The sequence below is a fragment of the Narcine bancroftii genome, chromosome 2, assembly GCF_036971445.1.
Source record: "Narcine bancroftii isolate sNarBan1 chromosome 2, sNarBan1.hap1, whole genome shotgun sequence".
Lineage (NCBI taxonomy): Eukaryota > Metazoa > Chordata > Chondrichthyes > Torpediniformes > Narcinidae > Narcine > Narcine bancroftii.
Window position 1 is genome coordinate 17,889,651 of NC_091470.1, and position 21,996 is coordinate 17,911,646.

A 21,996-nucleotide genomic window follows, 5' to 3' on the forward strand; every position below is an offset into this window, starting at 1 on the left:
TGGGATGGCCATCACTTCAAGTCACAAAGACATGGGTGATGTAATTGCTGAGCTGAGGCAGTGGCAATGTCAGGCAACTGGTGGTAGTTGTGATCGCGTAGGTTCATGTGAATATAGTCACCTAAGTGCTCCATGAATTGTCACAAAGGAAACCTGGTGATTACTTAATACACAGCAAGCAACTACAAGCAGTAACATCAGAAGAAACAGATAAGTTAGTCTAAAAATTCCACCATGCACTGCTTCCTTGTCCAGTACTACCATATGATTTTTTTGTGTGTTATGGTGTTTCAAATGGGTACTTTAGTCATTCTTGTTTGGATCAGCTATTCTCTACATAAGATACTCAAGTGTTCATGTTATAGTTTGCACAATGTTTGAGTCAAAGGTTATGGAGAGAGAGCAGAAATATTGTAATGAGATTGAGAACCATCGTGGAGAGTAGAGCAGGCTCTGAAGGCCCTGTTCCTTGTGCTTCTGTGCTTCTCTCTCTTAAAGAATGCTCAACTTATCTGTTCTTCCCTTCAGGGTGAACCAGGATATTATTGCTTTCCTTTGCAGGCTTATCAGTAGCACGGTGTGCGGAGGAAAAGCATTACCTTAGCCTAACATCAATTCAGTTGTGCCCATACCTAAGGCTATGGGCACTGGTGAGTTGCAAGGGAAGTCCATGACAAACATGGACATTAGAATGCAGCAACTGATCCAGTATAGACTGAAGACTTTCTTACGTTGTGTATTTTTAATGATGTTGCTTGAAAGATTAATCCTACTAGGACCCTGGGGGAATTGTCTTGAAGGTAAATTTTATGCTTAAAGCAAAGCAGTTCATTAGATCCTACCTGAGGGATGAGAACAGGAGAAAGCTTTTCATCACACTTTGTCAATTGTGACAATCCCTTCTTCTCCAAATCCCAATTCTCTAGTGTTAACTCTTAAAGTTGAAGTATCTATCTCTTTTTCAATGGTTCAATTGATTCTCCATCTTCACCTTTCATTCCATTGCAATATTCGGTGAGAAAAATATTTTTTTTGCATTTCTCTTGATTTGCATTTTTTCTACTTTTAAAGAACTCAGCCAACAAGAGTAGTTCACAAAAAAAAAGTAAATAAACGTCAGGGCGAGATTGCTTGTAAAAATGGTGAGGCTGCTGGTTCGATTGTAATGGCAGTGCCATCTCTAGGTGTGGACCCATGGAGAGCAAGGAGAGGAGTCACAGCACTCCCTCACGGGGTCCAACCACCCAGCACAATTACCAATGGCTCCGTGCAGGCTTTAAGCGACCTGTTACAGGAGCCGACGGTGGTTTATTTTAAAATCCTGGGACTCCAGGTTCTGGCCCCAAGATGGTGGCACCTGTGTTCAATAGCAGCCTTGTGGGGTTGCAGACTCCGGGAAAGCAGAGGACTGGCAGAGGGAACAAGAAAACAGGGAGACCATCACCTATTTGAGAAGGAGAAGCAGAGGAGATAACCCATGGGACAGTGACCATAGTGGTGGACCAGAGGGGCTTTACGGCTGAAGAACACTTAGCTTTTGGTGACTTGAGGCGAGAAACCCGTGCAGGCAACTACAGTCAAAGGACTCAGACCAGGCTATGTATGCTAGAGACTGGTTTGACATTGGCTGAAGGGGTACCAAGTATTGAAGCTGGGATGCAAGAGGGTGCCAAGGCCACTGAAGGCTTCCTGATTGTGTCAGAGGTTCAGATCTGGACCAGATAGTTACCAATGATTTGGACTGGAGTCTGTGTGGCTTTAGAGGCTGCGGGAGCGCTGGAGGCGCATCCATGGTCACTCGGTGACTCTGGGGGGACTCTTTTGCTTCTCTTTCTCTGACAGTAAGGGGCGGCTGGCCATTTCTACTGATGGCAAATTTGTCTGCACTAAAGCAAATGTGATATTACCCCTGTTTTTGTACAGGTCAATAAGGAATCTTGAATCTTGTAAAACTAAATCAGGGCAAAAAAAAAAGAGAAATTTTGTCTTGGGTCCAGCGCAAACTTATAAAAGATTTTGACTTTGGTTGCAAGGTTTAAACGTGTGCAAGATTATGATTCTCAGGATGTGCTTGCCTCACACTCTGTTACATTGAAGTCGTAATGCTACTCTTTTTGTCTCACTGATGCTCTCCCCATAACTAAACAATAATATGGGTCTGGCAAAAGCTGGGGGCATTAGACTAGATTTTTAAATCAAACAGAAAGTTTTAGTACTCCTGTTGACCTCAAAGACAGCTGCCCACAAAATTCAACCCCTTTGCATTGTCGCTTGCTGTCATGCCTCAGGTCATCCAGCAACCGTGACATCATCAAGCCGACTTCAGCAGTAAATTCACTTTAAAGCATTGATCAGGCAGGAAATGAAGAAATGAAAAGCACTGAAGAAAATAAGGCTATTTTTGGACAAAAAGATAATGATAGAAGCCAATATATCAGAAATAATCCATAAAGGAAAAAGCAAATGCTATTTCAAATATTGTCTACACGTTTGACAATCTATATTTTTTTAAAAATTGGATGGCGAAAGCTTCATATTTTCAAGGTTTTTATACCAACAGCAATTTGTTAAATATCTAGACTACTTGTTGGATCACAGATTAGGAAAGGTGTCGCTGTTTCAAAACAAGCGATCACCACTGCAACACAGAGACGAGGTCATGTCCTTGGAGCTTTCTTCTTCAAACAGTAGTAGAGGCAGAGCTTTTAAATATTGTTCGAGTTGAGGTGGACAGGTTCTTGTTAAGTCAGGAGTGGGGAAGTTGAAGCAGGGAGTGTGAGGAACGCAGTGTTGAAATTACGATCAGATCAGCTTGGACCTTATTAAATACTAGAGCAGGATCTGGGCCAGTTGTCGACTTCAGCTCCTAATTTAAACATCTGGATGTTTGCACATCCATGCATATGAAGCAGTGGAGCCTGCAGTAGTGTGGAGAGTCAGAGACACCAGCTTGTATATTTCTATGATTAATGACGCCATGCAGTTATCAGTTTCACAATCGAAGGATGTTGAATGATAATAGTTTTGCAATTATACGCACACAGGCCATGCGATACATCAAAATCAGAGCTGAGGAATAATCCTAAAAGAAGATGCAGAGTGCCTAACCAAAAATATGAATGGAGCCCAAAAAATAATTCTCAATATCAGTTCATACACCACTCTTCAGGAATCGTTCATGAGAAATGAGGATATCAACGTTTTGCTCTGGGTTTGAAGCAATATGTGCTCATAATAACTAAGCCATCTGATGGAAATTCCATCCCAGATAAATGGAGAGGGTAGCATTTGTCCCAGTAATAACTGCTGCTTATTCAGCTTGTAACAAATCTGTTCTTAGTCAGCTCTTCTTCTTCAAATGGAATTGCAAATGCCTAGCCTTGACTCTGGTTCTCTTAATTCTCAGGTGACTGATGGGAACCATATGTAAGGCAAGAGAGAGGGGGTGAATAGTTTGAGAGGTAGTGCTTTCCTCTACCATTTGGACTACTGCCTTGACTCCCAATTCTCATTGCTATTCCAAAATGTTCCTTCTCCACTTTAGGAAGACTAGAGATATCCAAGAGTCAATGGAGATGTTGCATTCTGTTCATGAAGGCCAAGAACATCCTCGAATCATTTCATCTCTCCACCTGATCATCTATTTCTGTACCAGAGCTCAAAAGAGAGTGCCCGTTTCTATTTTGGGGCAGTATTAATAATCTGTATTCAACCTCTGAAATGAGATGGAGCAACTAAGATAAGGAATTAATAATGGGAGAAATAAAAAATAAAGCAGGAGAGAAGAAAGAGATGCTAAAATATTTAGTTCCTGTTGAAGTCTAACTAGGTTCCAACAGAATATTTATGCACACCTGCAGTGAGGTAACTGGAAAACTACAATCACTGTAAATATTTCATTGGTCGAATAGAATTGTTTTGGTGGTAAACCTGCAGGTCACTCTAAAGTGATATTTTAATAAATCTGTGGTGATATATGGAACATCATCAAATCTGCACACATGACAAAAACAACACCAAGACTATTTTTTTATTCTGCCAGGTTTAATGTCCCATTTAAGTCAAATAACTAATGAAATTATTGTCCATGATTCCCTTGACTAGAGCATATTCATATCTCTATGATTTATACATCATGTTCAATTTGATACAGTAGAATTCACTGTAATGATTCGTAGCAATAAAAATACTCCTAATGAAATGCCAAATATTCTGTGGATCTGACTCATAATGATGCAAATCTACACAAATCCAATCAAATTCTGTATTTAAGTACAACGATGTAAAAACAAATACATGCACCGTATATACCTGTATAATAGTCGAGTTTTAGGAACCAATTTTTCAGGTCAAATTTGTGGGGCGGTGGGGGGGTGGGGGAAAGGAGGTACTACTTTTGACCATGGTAAGTACTTACATCGTTCAAGGTGTCGAGAGCTGGGCAGCTGGGGCCTAGGAGAGAGTATGTGGCCAGGGCATCAGTAGCTCTAGTATTTGGGTGGCTGAGGCAAGGGTCCATGGTCAGGGCATTAGGAGCTTAGCTAGGTGGGCTGCCAGGGTGAGGATCTGCAGTCAAATGGGCAGATGGTTGGGGCATCTGGAGCTCAGATGGATGGACAGTCAGAGACAAAAATATAGTGGGGGGTCGATTTTAAACAGGTTATATGTAAAACGTGATTTTGGGGTAAAAAGTGGGGGAGGGGGTAGATTATTACATGGGATCAACTTCTTCTTTCTTTGGCTTGGCTTCGCGGACGAAGATTTATGGAGGGGGTAAAAAGTCCACGTCAGCTGCAGGCTCGTTTGTGGCTGACCAGTCCGATGCGGGACAGGCAGACACGATTGCAGCGGTTGCAAGGGAAAATTGGTTGGTTGGGGTTGGGTGTTGGGTTTTTCCTCCTTTGCCTTTTGTCAGTGAGGTGGGCTCTGCGGTCTTCTTCAAAGGAGGCTGCTGCCCGCCAAACTGTGAGGCGCCAAGATGCACGGTTTGAGGCGTTATCAGCCCACTGGCGGTGGTCAATGTGGCAGGCACCAAGAGATTTCTTTAGGCAGTCCTTGTACCTTTTCTTTGGTGCACCTCTGTCACGGTGGCCAGTGGAGAGCTCGCCATATAATACGATCTTGGGAAGGCGATGGTCCTCCATTCTGGAGACGTGACCCACCCAGCGCAGCTGGATCTTCAGCAGCGTGGACTCGATGCTGTCGACCTCTGCCATCTCGAGTACCTCGACGTTAGGGGTGTGAGCGCTCCAATGGATGTTGAGGATGGAGCGGAGACAACGCTGGTGGAAGCGTTCTAGGAGCCGTAGGTGGTGCCGGTAGAGGACCCATGATTCGGAGCCGAACAGGAGTGTGGGTATGACAACGGCTCTGTATACGCTTATCTTTGTGAGGTTTTTCAGTTGGTTGTTTTTCCAGACTCTTTTGTGTAGTCTTCCAAAGGCGCTATTTGCCTTGGCGAGTCTGTTGTCTATCTCATGGGATCAACTAGTACATGAGTAAACGCAGTAAAAGATGCAGACTGCACATTTTGTAAACAGCTTAATGTAGAGAATACAGTTACAATGGATGTTGCACAGAATAAATTTTAAACTGCAGGAGATACACTTGCAGCACCCATGTAAATATCAGAGTTGGAAGAAAAAAATTCTGTGATATGTTACAACCCTGAGACCATTATAAAGTTCAAATCTAGTTAATCAGGGGTCTTTCGTATACATGTAAAATCATGTAATTTAAAGAATGCATTGCAAAAGTGCACAAAGGGGGAGTGCACAGGGAACAGGGAAATGTGGATGAGACAAAAGATCTGACAGTATCTTACACAAGAAAGAGCACTTCCAGGGGTTATGTGGCCTGTTCTTGTTCCTAGTTACTTTGTTCTTATAAACACCTGCTTTGGTAAAGCTAGAAATTAATAAGAAAAAAAAGTACTCTAAGATGGCTTTATATTGCAACAGCATTCCTGCCTTCTGGAACCCCATGTCAGTGACTTTCACACCAAACCCAATCACAACAGTCCCATTGGAAGCTTAATACAGCCTTCCTAATCCAGTACACAATGCGATACCCACTTCCCCTATGGTTTTTAATTCATGAGACTCAGCCTTTTTTAACCTTTCAGAATACATACTCCAGACTGGGACAATGGGTAAACCTTAACTACACAAAAACGGGAACATAGAGTATATGTGTTTGTTGGTAGTCCAGCAAAAATGGGGGCACGGAGCATATGCACTGGTTGTCCCTACAGGGACCTGGAGTCCATAGGGTTTACTGAATCATTTTTAAATGATGAAAATTTATGTTCTCTGTGAATGCTTTTTATATTCTGCTACTCATAATTATCTTTCTAGACTGCGGAGTTAGAGCTTTCACATGATCCTGGAGAAGCTCCTTCTTCATCTTCATCAGATGCATGTATAATAAAAGCCACCTATGGGGATTGGTAGATGCCAGATAGGTGTATTTTATAGTTGCTTGAGACTTATTCTTATAATACCTAACCAAAACTTATCCATTGCCTTATGATCTGCTAATTTCTGCTCACCAGACAATTCTAATATATCGATACCGTGTCGAATCCAACTGGCACGCGAGTGGTGGATTGGCGAACAAATGGCAAGGTGTAATATGTACACCTTACATATTATTTTACTCTTATTTATTTTAATCAATTATTTTTGCAAGTTACTTGAGGCTGCGTTTGCTTGAATTCGGATACCAGGGGTTTTACTGTATGTGTTTACGATAAAATGGAAAATGCTAAAAGCAATGAAAAATGTTTGTGTAAACCCTACCTTGTAATTCATGATGCTTCCTCAGTACGATGTATAATAAAAGTAACCCATGAGCTAGAAATCAAAAGGGACAAGTGAACCCTTAAATTATTCAAAAGTAGATTTAATTTATGTGAAAGAAAGATTGATTTGAATTTTGTGAAGTTGAGGAAATCGGTCAATAAATGATCAAATGTTGGAGAGATATATTGAAAAAAGATCAAAATTAACAATTTAAGAATTGAAATAAAAAAATTTGGAGACTGAGAGGGTGTGATGACAGATTTTTAACTAGAGGACCATCGAATACGACAGCACAGAAAAAGGTCCTACAGCCCTTCTAGTCTGTGCTGAACTATTATTTGCCTTGTCTCACTAACCTGCAATGTTAACTCTATTTTTCTTTCCACAAGTACTGCCTAATTTGCTGAGCAATTCCAAATTACATCATGGTTTTAGACTGAATCTCAATGACAAGATGGAGTACAAGGATATAGAGAATATGGTGGCCTGGTGTTTGCATAACAACCTCTCCCTCAATGTCAGTAAAACAAAGGAGCTGATCCTTCTGGGGCTGGGGGGGGGAGGGGGTGGTGGGCAGAAGTGAAGCACATGACCATGTACATACCAATAGTGCTGAGATGGAGATGGTGGAGAGTTTGAAGTTCTTAGGAGTAAATATCATGAACAATTTATTCTGGTCCAACCAGGTCAAAGCTAATCTCAGAAGCTGAAGAGATTTGATATGTCCCCAAGATCTCTTCCCAATGTTTATCGATGTGCCATAGAAGTTGAATTGAATTAAATTGAATTGAATGTCCACTGTCATTTGGAACTAGATTCAGTGAAACACTTTGTTTTGGATGCTACCCAAGCAAGCCAACCGATACTTAAGTCTTGTCAACAGATGAGACCAAGAGTAACCTGGATCAGAGTGATGGCAAGAGCAAAATGTGGAGGCATAAAGGAACTGCCCAAGAATCAAAGAATAGCATCTTTGCCATAGTTTGCAACTTGTAATGTAACCACTATTTATTTTCATGATGTCGTCTGAGGACAGTAGTCATTGATATGTCCAGACCTGAAGCAAGTTTCTGATCAGTCCGACACATTTTTGGGGATTTTTTGTCATTATGAGATTTCTTCTGTTATCAGCAGTGGAGATCTTCCAATGTAAAGGTTAAAACTTTGAGTGTTTTGATTCTTAGTTAATTTTGTCCCTGTCTCTTTAAGAGAATGATTTTTTGTACCATTACCAAAGTGACTATGATGTCATATGTCATAATATCCACCCAGACTAACAACTTGCACGAGAAATGTTTCTTTGAATTTTTGGCATCTCTTTAAAGTTTGTTTATTTCTTTAAGCTTGTATCTCTACATATCTTTTGTATCATTATACAATAAATGCTTTGTTATTCATCGTTTTGAAAGTTTTAATGCTATACAAAATGTTTATTTGTTTTATCAACAAATTAAAACTACATAAAATAACAGCCACAGAGTTTGATTTGTTGGATTAAAGACATCGAAATTCAGAATATTGTAGCTCATGTCTTGGAAGATGATACCTTGAAATTAGGCTATTTTAGAATAAGGGAAGTGTCATCTATAACCAGTCCCTTTATGATTACTGAGCTCACCAGTACGCTCGTTCTTCTTAATGATGCTCCAAACTGTTGATTTTGGTAATCATAAGGTTTGGGTGATGTCTCTTACTGTTTTACTTAAGTTTTTCAGTCTCATAACGGCTTTGTTGACTTTCATTGGGCACAACTCTGGTCCTCATGTTGAAAAATGGCAACTACAGAGTCCAAAAGTGATCAAAAGCAAGCTGAGCCCTCTTATACCTGCACTAATGGAGCAGGTAAACATACCTGAGTGCTCACAAACACCTGTGAAGCCAAATGACCCAAACATTATGATTCCCTGAAATGAGGGGCTACGGATAAAACGTGCTGCAATTTCTACATGGTCAAACCAAAATGTATAAAAATAACCATGAATAAAATCTGGAATGTGCAGTTTAATTACACGTGAACTGTTCAATTACAAATTGAAAACTGTGGAGCAGAGGGGAAAATAAAGGAAAAAAAGTGTCTTTGTCCCAAACATTCTGGAGGGCACTGTATATGTCTGTTAACAAAAGGAAAGAAATGGCCTTTGAATCTGGAAGCTAGTGTTTTCCTCATGTAACTTCTGCCCCATGGAAGGGCAGAGAAGAGTGTGACCAGTGTGAAATGGGCCCTTTAATATGTTGGCAGTTTTCCCACAACAGCAGGAAGTACAGATGTTGGGGAGGTTGGTTTGCCTGTTGGCCTGAGCTGCATTCACAACTCTACAGGTTCTCACAGTCTTTGACAGAGCAGACTTTATTATTGCACTACATCCTATACTTTAGTTGACAGGCCGAGATAGAATGAAAAACAAAACTATTCATTGCATCTTAATATCTATGACAATGAATAATTCAATTATTATTTAAAAATTCAAGTTACTTCATACCAAGCCTATTAAACCTGCAACTAAAGTTACCAGAAAAGCCACTGATGTCGGCAGTATATTAATGAATTTAGATGGTTTATAGAATTATATTAAGTGGTGAGAAGATATGATTAGACAGAAAATATGTTTAAAAGTGCTTGTACGTGGTTCATGTTGTAGAACAAGGTTCATTCTGATCATTTCTGCCATAAAGTTATCGAAGCCTTCACTGAATGTTGCTCATGAGAAACCAAATAATAATCAATATATAAAATCCAGTTGTTTGCCTGGATTAAACGTAACCTGTTTCATGTGGACATTGGTATCTTCAAAATTTAATCTTTGTTTAATCTTGTAAGTTCCTCTCAAAGATCAAGCATTCTGAGGAAAAAAATACCCACGGGCATTATTTTCAGATCAGTGGAAGGAGGAATCTCAAAAGACATGAGAACATCTTCTTCTAACTCGAGTGGACAGACACAAAATAATCAAGAAATAAGAACTTGCACATCATGAAGATGCGACTGGTTTTAATGTGACAGCAAAATTCAATCCTGGGTTCTTGTACCATTTGTTTTTGAAACAACAGAAGGCCAATTCTTATGACAATCTGAACCCCTTTAAAACAAGGAAACACTTTTGCATAGACTCGATGAAATGCAGGAAATGTGATGATCAAGTTGTGCAAAGCAATCCCTCGAAGACCAATGCAATAATGAGCAGGTAAGATACATTATGAATGATATTGCCCAGCACATGAGAGATAACTCTCCTGTTGTGCAAAATAGAGCCAAGGTATATTGAATGGCCATATTTTCTTTATTTTGAAGCAGCTGTTTTGGAAGTGGCAGTGTAGTGATTGACAAAGAAGGTCATGAATCTTCAGCAAGAAAACTAATCGAAGATACTGGTAAGAACAGATAAGCTGTTTTGATTTTTCAAGATTAATGCAATCAGGATGGTGGTCAGGGCAGAGGCATGGACCTCCTCCAGAATGTGGGGTATCAGAGAAATTCCCAGTGTGCCTGGTGTCTATATTTGTGGAAAGTGCGCCCAGCTGTACCTCTTTACTAAGTCAGGGAATTGGACCTGGAGTGGATGAACCACAGGTCATCAGGGAGCGAGGACCATAGATAACAGTTATACTGATGTTGTCACACATAAAGTGCAAGCTATAGGTAGTTGGGTGACCATGGGAAAACTCAAAGGGAGTAGGCAGACAGTGCAGGGTTCCCCTTTGGCCATTCCTCTCATTAACAGATCTATTGCTTTGGACACTGGAGTAAAACACTAAAGTCTGCAGACACCATGAACGAAGTGAAAAAAAAACAACAATCCCAGAGAAACTTAGCTGGTCAAATAGTGCACTCATATTGTAGAGTTAAAGATACATAACCAACATTTCCAACTTGATAAAGGGCTCAAGACCGAAATATTGGTTATGTATCTTTATCTTTACTATATAAAGTGCTGAGTTTCTCCAACATTGTGTTTTTTGCTTTGGACACTGTTGGGGCAGATGACCTTTCAGGATGGAACAGTAGCTAGGTCAGTGACACCAAAACAAGCGTGGAGTTTTGGACTTTGTGAAGTCAAACCAGGCAATGACGTACACTCTGAATGGAATGTCCATGGAGGAAATCGGAGAACAGAGAGATCTTGGTCTACAGGGGCATGACTCCCAGAAAGTGGTAACTCAGATGGAAAGGGTGGTGAAGAGGGTGATTGGGATGCATACTTTCATTGATTGGGGCATTGCACAAAATTTGAGACCTCATTGTTCAGCTGTGCAAAGTGAAGATGAGTCAAACACAAAAGTCTGCTGATGTTGTGAGTGTAGTGAAAACACACAAATGGTGGAGGAACTCAATCAGTCTTATCAGCATCTACAGGAGACAAAGATATTTCGCCAACATTTTGGGCCTGAGCCCTTCTTCAAGGAATAAGCAGAAAAAGCCAGAAGCAGGAAATCTCAGAAAGTCTTAAAATTCAGGGGGAGGAATCCAGACCAACAAAAGGTATTAAATGGATATGGTAAAGGATGAGGTAAGAATATATCATGTTTGTGTGAAAGGAGAAGGAATGGAGAGACAGATAGGGAAAGGCGACAGGAATATGAGGGGACGGCGGTTAACGAAAGACAGACAAGTCGATATTAATGCCATCCGGAGGGTGCCCAGTCAGAACATGAGGTGTTGTTCCTCCAATTGACAGGTGATCCCAGTCTGGCAGTGCCTGGACGGATATACGTGAAGATAAGGCCACAACTGGAATACTATATGAGGTTCTGGGCATCCAGCTGCAGGAAGGATATCAATGAAATAGAATGGGCACAGAGATGTTTCACCCACATTTTTCCTCGACTAGAGGACTTGAGTTTTAGGGAGAGGTGATCTAAAATGGATAATTACTGAGAGTATAGGAGACTGTAGGACAATCTAAAAGAGGTCCTTAAAGTCATTAATGCATGGATAGTGTGAATGTTCATAGTCTTTTTTTCCACCAGAGTAGATTCTATAATTAGAGGACATTGATTTAAAGTAAGAGTGACCTAAAGGCAACTTTTTCACTCAAGTGGGTGGTCATATCTGGAACGAACTGCCAGAGGAAACTGTACAAGAGGGTACAATTCTGACACTCAAGAGGCATTTGGATAGATTTATGAATAGGAAGGCCTTCGAAAAATATGGATCAATTGGACTAGCCCAGAATGCCAAGTTGGTCAGCAGGGATGTTGGGCCAAAACACCTTTTCCTCTTATGTAGTACTCATCCCAGCATCCTGTAACTGTGAATATTATCCCAAATATTTACATATATTTATTTTGATTATTATGTGATCGTTACGTACAACGTATTGTGTATTTCTGTGTGCGCATGGTCTAGAGAGGCAATGATTCGTCTGGTTGTATTCGTACAATCAGATGATAATAATCGTAAACTTGAACAATGGCATCCACCCTAGAGAAAATAAATCTCAGCTCAATCTCCATCCAAATAATGCCTGGAGAATTCTGAAGTTGCCTGCCAGAACTCTATATGATATTCTTTTCAACGGTTGGGAGATCCCAAAAAGTAATGAAAGAGAGAAATTCATACTTGGTATTGCACTTAAAATGAAATGATAATACAATAAACTCCCTGGTAAATGGCACCTATGAAGATTGGTAGATCAATTTTCTGGTTGCTTGAGATGGTGAGTTGCTTGATTAGCAAATATTGGCAAGATGTGCCAATTTTAAACTTCCATATTTTTTACCTATGATTTGACAGTTTGAATTTTTTTTGCCAACTGCTTGAATTCTGGATAACAGGTTTTACTGTACAATAATCTGCAAAATATGTAGGAACTGGCATTCCTCAAGGAAAATTAAAATGTATGTTCTTCATATTCAGAATTACTAGAAAATATGAAAAAGGAGAAAAAAGATTTGAAGACTTATTATTGCCTGTTTCAGTCACGTCCCTTTTTTTCACAAATTGGATATTTGTTCAGCTTAACCTCTGTCGATGACAGGCTATCAGTTAGTACACCAGGATGAATTTAATTACATTTCTCAGCTCCAAAACCAACACATTTGACCTCTGAATGTGCAGTTATTAACTTAAGACAAAATGTGGGTGGTTTCACATACAAAATAATGAAGTGGTTATACATATATTTTGTAAAATGAATTCTTAAATTTTATTAAAAATCCCATTTTTAATTATATGAACAACAGAAGACATGAAAGAAATTGCAGTTCTATTGATTTTCATGATTAAAAAATGATCCCAACTAACCTGGCATCCGAAAACCAGAATGTGAAATCACCAATGTGATACGGGATATATTCTTAAGCTCAGCATCTTTGGCATCCACTGCAGGGACGATGGACAGAGTAGATGTAGACAGGTTGTTTCCCGTGATGGGAGACTAGGACAAGAGGCCACAACTTCAGGATTGAAGGGTATCCTCTTAGGACGGAGAAGCATAGGAATTTCTTCAGCCAGGGGTGGTAAATCTGTGGAATTTGTTACCTCAGGCAGTTGTGGAGGTCAGATCATTGAGTGTATCAATACAAAGATTGATAGATTCTTGATTAGCTAGGGAATCAAAGGTTATGAGGAGAAGGGTGAAGAGTGGGGCTGAGTGGGAAAATAGATCAATTCATCTTTGAATGGTAGGGAAGACTCGATGGGCTGAATAGCCTATTTCTGCTCTTATGGTCTTATGGATCCAAGTCCCTTCTCTGATCTAGCAGTGCCTGGAGAAGGGTTGAGCTGACATTGTTATGATCACTCTATTGTTGAGTGCATTCAAGTCTGTGATTGATAGATTCTTGAGTATTCTACTAAACAAGGGAGTTGGGTAACGAATCAGCTATGGTTTTAATGGATGGTGATGAAGTCTGGAGTGAGGGAGAGGCAATTTTTAATCTCACCTTTAGAGGGGTGAGGGCCAAATGCAGGCAAATGGGTAGATAACTTAGTTGGCATGGACAAGTTGGGCCAAATGGCCCACTTTCATGCTGTACAACTCTACGACTATCAAAGTAAGTTGACCCCAGAATAAAGGTGTTTAAAATCAATCAACTGGTTCTCCCAACATATTTCTCATCTTTCATTTTAGAATGGTCTCTAAGTTGATGGCAAAGTTGTTGACCAAAGCTAACCAAGTCTTCCTTAAGCATTGGATTAAACATTTCTTTCTTTAAATATTGTGCTTTTTAGGCTAGAACAATAGATGTCACTGCAATTCCTTGCCAGGAGATGAAAAAACGATACAGAGTTGCGATGCCAAAGAGCATTTAAAGTAAGTCACTCTAGACTGTTCCTGTGAGCTTGGGGCAGCAAGAATTCACACTAAGGCCCACAGGGCAACTTAAGAGCTATCCTACTCGATGTTTTCCCTCTTACAAGACTCTCCTTACACTTCCATCTCACAACCTGTCAATGAGCATTCCCTTGAAGCAGCTCAGTATGTGCATTATCAAACAAGAAAAAAAACTGAGACTAATTGGTATAAGGAGGTATCAGACCAGATGATCAAAGGCCTTGTCGAACAGATGGCCTTTACTTTGACACCTTAAAGCAAGAAAGAGAGGTAGTAAGACAATATGCTGGACATTGACAGCTGATGGGTGGCTAGTGATTGTGGAGGAATTAAATTTTTAGAGAGAGTATTACTAGAGGAACTCAAGAATTCTCAGAGAGTTGCCAGCCTGAGAAGTTTACTGAGGAAAAAGGAGTGACAAGACTGTGGAGCAAATTGACACATATTGAGTAGACTAATAACACAGGATGATAATCATGACCTTGTGTTCAGTCTTTTTCTCATTCCAGAGACAAAATAATAATGCCTCAATCTCTGCGCTTTCTGATATTTTCACTAATTTATCAAAGTTGGTGTCATATCTCCCAGATTTGTTTTTTGCCAGATATTTGAGTTCCTCCAAAGCCTGAATTTGATGGATTCAAGCTCAAAAACTCCCTTCCTAAATCTATTTGAATTGTAGAATCATAAAGTTAACCAACTTAGAAATGGGCCTTGTTGGCCCACCTCGTTCATGTTGTCCGTGATTCCCATCGACATTAATCCCATTTGCCTGAATTAGGCCTGTGATCCTTCTGACGGCATGGTTAGTGGAGTGGCTAGCGCAACACCTTTACCACTCTAGCAATCTGAACTGGGGTTTGAATCCTACGCGAACTTTAAGGACTTTGTACGTTGTCCCTGTGTCTGCATGGGTTTTCCCTGGGGCTCCAGTTTCCTCCCACTGTTCTAAATATAACGGGGGTGTCGGTTAATTGGGTGGCACGATCTCATGGATCAAAATGGCCTGTTACTGTGCTGTATGTCTAAAAAATAATCTACCTTAAAAAATAATCTAAGTATACTGCCTGTCTAAGTGCATTTTAAAGCATTGTAATTGCATCTACCTCTACCACTTCCTCTGGCAATTATTTCGAGATATCTAACACCTCAATGAGGAAAACTTACCCCTCAGATCTCCTTTAAATTTCTCCCCTCTCACCTTAAACCTATAGTCTGTATTCCCTGCTCTAGGGAAAATATTGGCTGTCCATCTTATCAATGTTGGTTATAATTTTATAAACCTCTATAAGATCACTCTACAGCCCTTCTACATTCCTGTTCGAATATCTAATCTTTCCTTATAATGACAGCCCACCTTCCTGGCAACATCTTGGTGAATTTCTTCTGCACTCTTTCTAATCCACACATTTCCTGCAGTGGAGCAACCAGAACTGTATCCAACATGCCAAATGCTGTCTAACCAATGTTTTGTACAGTTGCAACATTGGATGTATATTGCACACAACACATTTCCTGGTACCATTCCCACTTGCTGCAGATGTTAAGTCAGGAAAAACACCCATCCACTACAAACAGCCTTCCATCACCAAGCCAATTTTGAATCTAGTTTGCCATCATACCTTGTGCCTTTCCTCCTGGACCTTCTCAAAATCCTTCCTGAAGCTTACTCCTCAAAAACAATTAATCGGACTTGTGAGGCATGATCTCCACTGCACAGAACCCTGCTGACTCCACTTCTTTGGCTTGGCTTCGCGGACGAAGATTTATGGAGGGGGTAAATGTCCACGTCAGCTGCAGGCTCGTTTGTGGCTGACAAGTCCAATGCGGGACAGGCAGACACGACTGCAGCGGTTGCAGCGGAAAATTGGTGGGTTGGGGTTGGGTGTTGGGTTTTTCCTCCTTTGCCTTTTGTCAGTGAGGTGGGCTCTGCGGTCTTCTTCAAAGGAGGTTGCTGCCCGCCGAACTGTGAGGCGCCATGATGCACGGTTTGAGGCGATATCAGCCCACTGGCGGTGGTCAATGTGGCAGGCACCAAGAGATTTCTTTAGGAAGTCCTTGTACCTTTTCTTTGGTGCACCTCTGTCACGGTGGCCAGTGGAGAGCTCGCCATATAACACGATCTTGGGAAGGCGATGGTCCTCCATTCTGGAGACGTGACCCACCCAGCGCAGCTGGATCTTCAGCAGCGTGGACTCGATGTTGTCGACCTCTGCCATCTCGAGTACTTCGACGTTAGGGATGAAAGCGCTCCAATGAATGTTGAGGATGGAGCAGAGACAACGCTGGTGGAAGCGTTCTAGGAGCCGTTGGTGATGCCGGTAGAGGACCCATGATTCGGAGCCGAACAGGAGTGTGGGTATGACAACGGCTCTGTATACGCTTATCTTTGTGAGGTTTTTCAGTTGGTTGTTTTTCCAGACTCTTTTGCGTAGTCTTCCAAAGGCGCTATTTGCCTTGGCGAGTCTGTTGTCTATCTCATTGTCGATCCTTGCATCTGATGAAATGGAGCAGCCGAGATAGGTAAACTGGTTGACCGTTTTGAGTTTTGAGTGCCCGATGGAGATGTGGGGGGGCTGGTAGTCATGGTGGGGAGCTGGCTGATGGAGGACCTCAGTTTTCTTCAGGCTGACTTCCAGGCCAAACATTTTGGCAGTTTCCGCAAAACAGGACGTCAAGCGCTGAAGAGCTGGCTCTGAATGGGCAACTAAAGCTGCATCGTCTGCAAAGAGTAGTTCACAGACAAGTTTCTCATGTGTCTTGGTGTGAGCTTGCAGGCGCCTCAGATTGAAGAGACTGCCATCCGTGCGGTATCGGATGTAAACAGTGTCTTCATTGTTGAGGTCTTTCATGGCTTGGTTCAGCATCATGCTGAAGAAGATTGAAAAGAGGGTTGGTGCGAGAACACAGCCTTGCTTCACGCCTAATCACTCCTAATCACTTCCTAAATCAACATGAATGCTGTGCTTCGGAATCTTCTCCAACAACTTCCCTGCCTCTGATGTAAAGGCTCATTGGCCTGTCATTTCCAGGCTTATCCCGACTGCCATTTTTGAATATGGGGATGTCATTAGAAATCCTCCATCTTTTGACACCTAGCCCGTCGCTATCAAAGGAAGAAAGATCACCATCAGATCACCAGCAATCTCTTCCCTTGGCATGCTCGGATAGTTTCCGTCCACCCTTTAGCTCCAATATTCCTTGGAGTTCCTCCTTCCTTATAGACATGCTCCCTTAATTCTCTAGCCTCCACATCCTACTTATGATGAGAACCATTGGTACAGGACCTCACTAATAGCTCCAGACCCCACATACTGATTACCCACGACTGTCCTGCGAGTGCTCCAGTTTCCTTTTACCCTATTAGATGTACAGGTAGTTGCAGGTTGGTTGGAGTATTTTGGGCAGCATGAGCTTGTGGGATGTAAAGGCCTATTATCATATTGTATGTCTAAAATAAAACCTTGGTCCCTCAGGGGTCTATTCTTTAGTTGGCTATTCTCTTTCATGTCATACACAGTATTCATAATAAGTTTCAGAAAATCTCCTTAATGCTACTTGTTAAGGTAACTTCATTGCCCACTTTGTTTTCTCAAGTTCTCTCCTATATTTCTTAAGGAAGTCAAATGACTAATTCTATACCAATTTCCTGAACTTCAAAAGTACTTTCTCTCTTCCTTGATCAAAACTCCTATATCTTTTGCCTCTTTATCCCTTTTAAAACATTCCTTTAACTTAACCTTCAACCCAGATATTAGGTGGCAAGTGGCGCTGAAAGAGTGGATATAGCCTCAGGATTTGGAGTAGATTTAAGACAGAGTATTAAAATCTACCAAATTCTCTGCCAACGAAGCAGTAAATGTATCAATAAATGTATTTTAGATACAGATAAAGAGATTTTTGAACAATTGGGGAATTATAGGTCCTGGGAAACTGATCTTTGCATCCTCCTTCGTCACAGCGGAGGTGCAGGAGGATCGGAGAACGGCAAATATGGTCCCCTGGTATAAAAAAAGGTAATAGGGAGAATTCTGGGAATTATAGACCAGTGAGTCTTACGTTAGTGTTGTGCAAACTATTGGAGAGGATTCTTTTGTTTGGAATATTTTATTTATAATTTTTCACACAGGCCTTTACAGAAATATTGGAGAGGATGCTTAAGGATATGATTTATAAGCATTAGGGTTAGTCTACTGAAGGATAGTCAACATGGCTTTGTGAAGGGAAGGTCGTGCTTCAAGAGCCTAATTGAGTTTTTTAAGGAGGTAAAAAAGGAAATTGATAAGTCGAGGGTGGTAAATGTGGTCTATATGGATGATAGTAAGGCATTTGTCAAGGTCCCACATTAGAGGCTTGTCCAGAAATTCATAAGGCATGGGATCCATGGAGCCTTGGCTGTATGGATAAAAAAATTGGCTTGCAGATAGAAAGCAAAGAATAGCAGTAGAAGGAAAGTGATTAGTGGAGTTCCGGAAGGATCTGTCAGGGACCCCCTGCTCTTTGTGATCTTTATAAATGACCTAGATGAAGAGGATAGGTCAGTAAGTTTGCGGAGTTGGAGGAGCTGTGAGTGGTGCTGAATGTTGTCGCAGGTTACAAAAGGATAAAGATAGGATGCAAAATTGGGCGGAAAAGCAGCAGATGGAGTTCAATCCAGTTAAGTGTGAAGTGATGCATTTTGCAAGGACAACCCAGAAGGCTGAGTAAAGGGTTAATGGTCGGTTACTTAAAAATGTGGATAAACAGAGGGACCTTGGGGTTCAAATCCATATATCCCTCAAGGTCACTGCACAGGTTGATAGGATAGTTAAGAAGGCCTAGAGGATGTTGGGCTTCTACTCTACGAGTAGAGAGATCATGTTACAACTCTACAAATCTCTGGTGAGACTAGACTTAGAGTATTGTGTTCAGTTCGGATCACCTCATTATAGGAAGGAAATGGAAGCTATGGAGAGGGTGCAGAGGAGATTTATCAGGATGTTGCCGGGATTGGAAAATAGGTCATGATGCAAGGTTAGCAGGGCAGGGACTTTTCTCATTGGAGCATAGAAGGATGAGAAGTAATTTATTAGAGGTCTACAAGATTATGAGAGGCATAGATAGAGTGGACAGCCAGTGCCTTTTTCCCAGGGCAGGAATAGCAAACACCAAAGGACATGAGTTCAAAGTGAATGGAGGAAAATTAAGGGGAGATATCAGGGTTAGGTTTTTTACACAGAGAGCTGTGGGTGTCTGGAATGCCTTGCCAGGGGTGGTGGTGGAGGCTGAAACATTAGGGACATTTAAGAGACTTGTAAGCACATGGATGGAAGAAACATAGAGGGTTAAGGGGTAGGGAGGGTTTAGTAATTTAAGGAATATATGGGTCAGCACGACATAGAGGGCCAAAGGGCCTATAATATGCTGTGGTGTTTTATGTTCTATGGAACGTGAGTCCATGGTCAGATCAGATGTGATCTTATTGAATGGAGGAGAAGGCTCGATGGCCTCCTCTTGCTCATACTGCTAACCAAACTTTTCAGTCATCTCAGCTTCACTTTTCTTGCTTGTTACACTTTTCTGAAGCACCTTGTGACATTTTAGAGATCGAAAGATGCTATATTAATGTCAGATCTTGTGTTTTAAACCTCTTCCATAAGATGGAGAATTCAGGTGTTATGAAGACCATCCACTTATTCATCCAACTGCAAGTTGACAGATCTATCCTAGTTACATGTGATAATTTTCCACTCTAGTGCTTTTGGCAAGTAGCTCCCCGCTGGGAGCATACAGTATATGAATGTTTGGATGCACACTGAAAATGATTTTCCCAGTCACTTGGAAATGGCTGGAATACTATGTGCCAGGCAATGATCAAGATGTACTTCCAAAGCACAAGGCACCATGGCGGTACAGTTAAAAAAAAACCTATTAAAGATATAAAAAGGCTTTGGGACTAATGAATGCAAGCATTGCATTGATTATTAGCCCATTCATTTCAACTTTGTTTCAATAAACCATGTGAAATTTGCTAGCCATTTTATACCGACCAGTTAATGGTATCTAAATTTAAGACAGAGCGGAGGTGTTCTACAAAGCAGTTATGCATTTTGTTGTTGAATTACCCTGATATACAGGAAACAACATGAACACTGAATCCAATTCCTTAAATTAAACCGGACATCAATTTTTTTTCAGGTTTGTTTCCTGAGAAAAATGGGAATTATGATAGACAAGCTCAATAGAAAGATCATTTTAGATTTGCTGTATCACGTAGGAAGTTGGAGAAATATTAAATTAACTTTTATTGAATTTAACATGTTTAATTGTGTAATAATGCTGACGCACTGTGTTCGTTTAACCGACCTAAAAATGTTTTGCCGCTGATTTTTCTTTGCACTTAGCATCTGATGCCTCTTGTGTTAGTTGCCCTGTTACTGCTTTTCCATAGTTGCAATGTCCTTGTGAAACCTTTCACCATGTTCATCACTGACTGCACCAAGATCAGCAGGGAAGAAATCCAAGTGCAAATGCAGAAAACAAATTTTCATTGTCATGTTTGACTGTAGTTTTATATGCTTAAAGTAGACAAAATGGAACAGGAAATAGGTTATATCTAAAAAAAAGGTCCGTGAAAGGAACATTTTCAGTTGATTTTCCTGATCAGTAGCCCAATATACAAAAAATACACCCAAAGGGTTTAGGAAGCAAAATCTTCATTGTTCAGTGTTATTAAAAGTAGAAGCAAATTGCTGTTTTTGCCTTGAAGGTTCCCTGAACACTGGGAAGGTGAGGACTGATTGTTTGGGACGGTGCCATGAGGAGGGAGAGGGTGTTGGTGGAGAATGAAGGACCCTGACCATCATGGAGGAGTCATGCGTTTAGACTGCTGAAAGAGGATGCAAGAGGAAGATTTGCCCAATGGACGCATCACATTGAACAAGGAAAGCACAAAGTAAGAAGGAGCAGGAGTTGCCCACCTTGTTGTCAAGCCTGCCCCAACATTCAACATGATCATGGCTGATTTATCCTTCGGTGCCAGGAATTATTACAAGATCACAAGACAAAGGAACAGAACCAGGCCACTAGGTCCATCGAGTCTGTTCCGTAAATATACACTAAGCTGCTCTCCACTAATTCCAATTTCCGGCCTTTTCCCCATATCCCTTGATGTCCTCACTCATGAGATACTTGTCTATTTCTTGTTTAAATACTCCCAGAGATCTGGCTTCCACTGCTGTATGCGGCAGTGAGTTCCACAGATTCACAACCCTCTGGCTAAAGAAGTTCTTCCTAATCTCTGTTTTAAATGGTTAACTTCTAATTTTCAGATTCTGACCCCTTGTGTTCGATTCCCCCACCAAGGGAAACATTTTACCCGCATCCACCCTATCCAAACTTTCAAAATACGAAATGCCTTTATGGACAATGACCTTCTTATGAATGGAGGCAAGATCAAGGAAACCCTTATGTACGTTCATAGTGGGAGTAGAGGGGGGGGGGGGGTGAGAGTAGAAGTGCAGGATATAGAGCTGGTGCACTTTAGACCACTGCCAACTGATGGAAGGGAAAACATGGTTGCAGAAAAACAAACATTTCAGAAGCATTTTCTACAATGTCTCATCAGAATAGAAATAAGACAGCTGGAGAAGTTGGGAAAAGAGAATGAAGACCTTAAAGGAAGCAGAGTTGGACAGGTGTAATCAAGACGGCAGCAGGATGACCCTGAGTTTCCATTTACTTCTCACTTCAACTCTCCAACCGATTCCAACTGCGATCTCATACTCTGTTTTCACATAATCCAGCGCAAGCTCAAAGAACAGCATCATAGCTTTGGGCTGGGTATCCTTCAGTTGGTATCAGAACTGGCCAGTTGTTGATCAGCCAACCTGAAACATTAACACTGCTGTTCTCTCAATAGATCCTGCTGAACCTGAGAT

The 21,996-nt window shown here is 41.1% G+C and overlaps 1 protein-coding gene and 1 long non-coding RNA gene across 24 annotated transcripts in view; one reads left to right on the top strand and one right to left on the bottom strand.

Moving 5' to 3' along the window:
• Positions 1-21,996, bottom strand: part of LOC138753237 (neurexin-3-like) — a 2,173,925-nt gene that overhangs the window by 1,440,133 nt on the left and 711,796 nt on the right. The gene's annotated exons all lie outside the window — the stretch shown is intronic.
• On the top strand, positions 73-21,146 carry LOC138753243 (uncharacterized). Its single transcript, XR_011351058.1, has 5 exons — positions 73-214; positions 9,622-9,985; positions 10,093-10,172; positions 13,975-14,056; positions 20,826-21,146. It is a non-coding gene; the product is annotated as an uncharacterized lncRNA (long non-coding RNA).